Source organism: Cnephaeus nilssonii (assembly GCF_951640355.1).
Source record: "Cnephaeus nilssonii genome assembly, chromosome: 8".
Classification (NCBI taxonomy): Eukaryota; Metazoa; Chordata; class Mammalia; order Chiroptera; family Vespertilionidae; genus Cnephaeus; species Cnephaeus nilssonii.
Genome location: NC_137079.1, coordinates 50,085,459 through 50,091,065, shown reverse-complemented (window position 1 = coordinate 50,091,065; position 5,607 = coordinate 50,085,459). Strand labels below are relative to the sequence as shown.

The window sequence follows — 5,607 nt, the reverse complement described above, 5'->3', positions numbered from 1 at the left end:
TCCTGTTCAGCATCACAAAGGAGCATTTAAAAGAGTGGATTTGGAAGTAAAAGGAAATAGCTTAATTTTCTGCACATGTGCTTACATGAGAATGCATCACCGGAGGGAGTTCCATGCTACAGTCTCAGTATTACAGCTTTTTAGAGTGGAAATGTTTTAATACCGGGCTCCTCGAGGCCTACCCACTGCCTTGGGCTATGGCAGGTCATTTGGCTAAATTGAACTACCCAGGCCTAGATGAAGGAGAAGGTGTGTGGGGACCAAAGTAACTCTAAAGCGATGGGTGGATCTGCCCACACGATGTTAACACCACTAGGAGCAGTCATGCACAGGCTGCCAGCAAAAACACCAGGACTGAATCTACCAATTAACCTGAAATCCTGGAAGCTGCAGACCTCTGGACAGTTTAGGATCTTATAAGACCCAAAGCAGCGGAACTAGGTGAACCACTCTGTATCTGGCCTTCTGACTCACAAAAGCTATGAGATGATGAATGAATGCTGTTTAAAGCCACTAAGCTGGTAGTGATTTCTTAGGGCAGTAATAGAAACCTAGTTAAGAGGGCCATCAAGGGTGGTATGCTTGCTTAAATCTTCATCTGCTGCATTCTTCTCATCACTTTTGAAAAGTTCTAAATTCTAAGAAGAGAAAGAGAAACCTCTACTCTAGGCCTCAGTGCAGTGGACACCCTGGAATTGCAACCTGGGCTATCCTTTCAGAAAGAAAAGCTGAATGGACCCCACTGTGCCTTTGTTCTGGGTATAGAATATTTTCATGCATGGCCATGAATCCATTTAAGTAAAATGAAGGTTAGAGATAAAGTCTGTTTCCCTGTTACCCGGAGCCAGATTGCTTACTATGGTCTCCATCTTATGTACACCAGAAACACACAAAACAAACAAACAAAAAATCGGGGATGGGTTTGCCAGGCAATTCTGGGCTTGCTTCTATTGAAGCTCAGATACCTGTTATTCCCAGGGCTTGGTGTACCTTGATAAACAAATTCCCCTTTCAGCATTTTGAAATGGCATTATTTTTGGCCAAGAGATAGTGACTCCAATTATTTGGTGGGTCCTGGATTCTTTGAATGGATTGTGATTGATGATCATTTGATAAGTACTGTATTTGATATAAACATTTTGGGTTATGTAGGCCCCGTGCAAACATGCAGACTGCTAGTTGGACACAATCTGATAACTCCTGCTGACAGATTCCATAATTATACTTGTAGTACATTGCCAGGTACCCGCTATACTTACACAAAGAGGAGAAAAGGTACTCAGAAAATATGGTCTACTCAGAAAATATGTAATAAAGGCAGGGACCCTGTGTGAAACTATTCCACTGACAGTGGACATCACTTGTACTTGAACCCCTTCTGTGGAATATCAAAGTTGAAACAGAAAAAGAACTACCACACAGCCAAGGGCTGATGTCATCACCGGGACTGAACAAACTGCTGCCATTATGGTACCTGGTATGAAGCCTTAGAATTGCCAACATTTTTTGTGTGTGCTCTTCCAGAAAAAGATCAGGATCAATTGGCTTCCATGTAGTAAGGCCTGCAATATTTCTGAGCACTCTTTTCACAAAGCTATTTGAATTATTCTGCAATATTTCATCAGTGGGTCAGACATGCTTTAACACACTATGAGCCGCTGGTAGGTATTGAAATGTCCCCTTGCATTGAGGACATTATGATTGTGACTCCCACTGAGGAAATTGGTCACATAGCAGTGATTAAAGATGGCTGGGCCTTGAACCAGGAGGAAATTCAGAGCCCTGATGCTTTAATGTCTTCTATTGTGAAGTGAAAATGGCACATCCTACTAGCAGCCAACCCAGTTCCCTAAGGCCTTGGTCAATTTCAAGAAGAGGTAGCAACACCTTCATAAGTCACAGAACAAGTATCATTCACATATTATCTAAACTACTGGTACCAAAGAATCTTGCCTATGAAACTTGTCAGCTGATAAGAAAGCAAAATTCACTGAGAAAACCCACTTTCAATGGAATATCTAGTACAATGCTATATCAATTACCATAATGTCAATAAGGGTCTGATTACACATAGCACTGGATATTCTTCATGTTGGGCTGAAATCCAGATCTGGCTCTTGGATATGCCATCTTAAAGTGTGCCATCTTGAGACAAACTGAAAATAGACTCATGGATCTTCACTAATCATGGTTTTAGCTCTATGATGAGTCCACTGGACCACCAAGATAGTAATGACTGAATAGATAATGATATGATCTTACCTAATAATAGAGAAACATGTAAATTGACTGTACCTCCGCTACGCCCACAGCCAATCATAGCGAGTATGCAAATTACCCCCAAAAAAGATGGCTGTTAATTTGCATGCATACCTGGGTCCCAGGAACCTCCTCGGCACCCAGGTCACTCCCAGCCGGCTGGGGCGGAGGCTTTAGGCTTGGGAAGGGGCAGAGCCTGCAATCAGAGGTGCCGTGGGGGGGCACCCCTTCCCAAGCATAAAGCCTGGGGCGGCAGGGTGATGGGGCTGACACCTTCCCCTGATCAGCCCGGTTGCCTCCCGCAAAGGGAGGCCACACTGTGGCTTAGGTCGGCTCCCAATGGGGAGCGGGCCTAAGCCATCAGTAGGACATCCCCTGAGGGATCCCAGTATGTGAGAGGGGGCAGGCTGGGCTGAGGGACCCCTCCCCAGTGCATGAATTTCGTGCACCAGTCCCCTAGTATACATATAACTTACTTTCAAGCTCTAGCTGATCTCTTTATCTCTCCTGTACTCTCAAACAGAGAGCATTCTCATTTAAAGAAAAGTGTCTGTAGTGAATCTGTACAGGTACTCATCATTTCTACCATTGGTTGGTGGACTTATGCTGAAAAGCCTTACACTAATGATATTATGACAAAAGAACTACAAAATCTGTCCTATTTGTCAACTATGCCAGTATCTATGAAGAGGATTTTGATAGGATTTGTTTTCAACTATTTGTAAGTTACACACAATTATTCCAACTCTACCCTAGTTTAAGGGGTGTGGAATTTGAATGCTTTTATTTGGTTACTTATTTTTTATTTTTTTTTAGCAGCAATATAGTTTATTAATCTGTGCCTTAGCATAGGCACTGGAGCTTGCCCATTGTGCTCTTGATGTATAAAACTCATACATTCTGCCAGTTCTTTTTGAGCAATGACACCAGGAAATTGAAAGTTATGTGGATGTTGTATACAAGCTCATTATCTGTCATCTTCAAGTGGCCAGCAGCCACTGCCAGACAGGGCACAGTCTTCATCTGGAACTTGCTTGTGGATTTCACTTCATAGACTTTGGCCACCATGCTCACCTTGTGGATCAGCAAGGAAGGGAATTTGCCAGCTTTATTCAGGCCTGTGTCCAGGATGCCTGGGATCTGCTTGATCAGAGACTCTAAAGCCAAAAAGGTATCATATTTCTTGGCCAGCTTCTTGACCAATATCTTATTCTTGTTAAGTTCCTTCAGTACCTGCTGTCCATGTGGAGGATATCCATGGCCTTGGCCTCAGGTCACAGTGCTGCTGGAACCCCCAGAACACATATGGAGAACTTGGGGCAGGGAGTAGATTTGTAGATTTAAGCCAGATGGTGCTCAAAAAGTGTTTGTCCTTTTGAGTGTCATAGTCCTTCAAGCTGATCTGTAGCTCCAAAATCTTGCCCTAGTTACCATGCAGGACTGCCCGCAGTGCCTCATAGAGGGTATCATCAGAGATTTTGTTGCTCATGTTTCCTCACGCCACAAAAACCAGAAAAGACTGGAAGGTTTTTAGAAGATAAAAAGCACCTTCCTTTTCCTCCTTTTTTATGCTTAATTTTAATTCCAAACGTATAATTTAGTTCCCAGCAGATTCAGTTCTTTTCCATAAGAGAAGGAAACTTACATCCATACTTGACTACACTCCCTACCACCCAACTTGTGTGCCCACCAAAGGAAGTATCAGCACTGAGTGGATATAGACATCATCTTGGGTCAAACTGTGGTTTTTTAGGACTTGTTTTATTCTATAGATGGCAGGCCCTTCCCTGCCTCCCCTTTGGATCTGAAGGACCTTATCCTCTTCAAGCAGGTCAAACTTGCATCCCGCGGGCCACATGCCTCTTCTATTTGGCCCGTGTTAGCCTTTGAGTTTGACATGCTTGCTCTAGATAAATGGTATCTTTGTTACTGACCAAAACCCCAGCAGAATTAATGACATTTCCTTTTACTCTCTGTTGCCAGTACTGTGGCCTTCCTACAACCGTGAGGGACATGGGTTTTCATCTCTACTTTGGTTGGTAATTATAAAGTCTAATGTGTGATTCTCAATTTATGGGACACTCTATGGGAATTTTGCTGATAAGACAGCCTAGGTCTTTACTGCAAATTAGGCAAGCATTAATTCTTTATCTGGGTAGTATTAGCCCTAGATTCTTGTGGTTCTCCTGGAAGGAGTATCTGAACTGTCTAATTATTTATACTACTTTTGAGTCAATACCTTAGCCTAAATTGAGTATCCCATGCAATCTCTGGAGGAGCAAGTCAGATGACTCCAGGTATCCCGATCATGGTCTTGGTGTGGTAGGTTTTGTAACTGTGCTTTATGATCTCTCAAATTCTGTATTTTATCTTTTGGCTCTGCAAGCAGATGTTAAAGGTCCCATTAAAGTTACTGTTGGTTCACATTTAAAGAAAAGTGTCTGGACAAGATTAGCGTATGTATTCATCTTATATATTTTCTAGTACTTTCAAAATATGTAATCTTTTTTAAAATTTTACAGACTAGAAATGGATCTTTTAAAAATGTTATTAAATTTATTGGGATAACATAGATTAATCAAATTATATAGGTTTCAAGTTTACAATTCTATGGTACATCATCTGTGTATTGCATGATGTGTTTGCAACTCAAAGTAAAAGCTCATTCCTTTAAGCATATATTTAACATCCTTTATGCTTTATGATCTCCCTCTCACCCTGTTTTTCCTCCAGTTACCACCACACTTTGCATATGTCTAGGAGTTTTTGTTTGTTCATTTGTTGCTTTCAGTTTTATATTCCTCATATGAGTGAAATCATATGGTTTTAACTTTTTCCATTGGACTTACTTTGCTTAGCATGCTATTCTCAAGATCCACACAGATTGTCACAAATGGCAGTATTTTATCTTTGTATATATGTACCACGTCTTCATCCAATTATCTATTGAAGGACAATTCCATTGTTTCTTTGTCTTAACTAGTGTGAATAATGCTGCAATAAACATAGGTTGAATATATATTGATGAATAAATGTTTTCAAATTTGGGGGGCAGATACCCAGAAGAGAGATTGCTGGGTCATATAGTAACTCTATTCTGAAAATTTTGAAGAACCTCCATACTCTTTTCCATAGTGGCTGTATCAGTTTACATTCCCACCAGCAGTGAATGAAAGTTCCTTTTTCTCCATAACCTCTCCAATACTTGTTATTATTTTTCTTGTTGATAATCATTTTAATAGGTTGAATGGTGATATCTTATTGTAGTTTTGATTTGCATTTTCCTAATAGCCAGTGAAGTTGAGTATCTTTTCATATATCTGTTGGCTATTTGTATGTCTTCTTGGG

At 41.0% G+C, this 5,607-nt stretch overlaps 1 pseudogene across 1 annotated transcript; it reads right to left on the bottom strand.

Moving 5' to 3' along the window:
- Nucleotides 1–3,102: 3,102 nt before the first annotated feature.
- LOC307104561 (large ribosomal subunit protein uL1-like) lies at nt 3,103–3,748 on the bottom strand (annotated as a pseudogene). The gene has a single exon. The product of its transcript is annotated as a large ribosomal subunit protein uL1-like (transcript).
- Between the last annotated feature and the right edge of the window lie 1,859 nt (nt 3,749–5,607).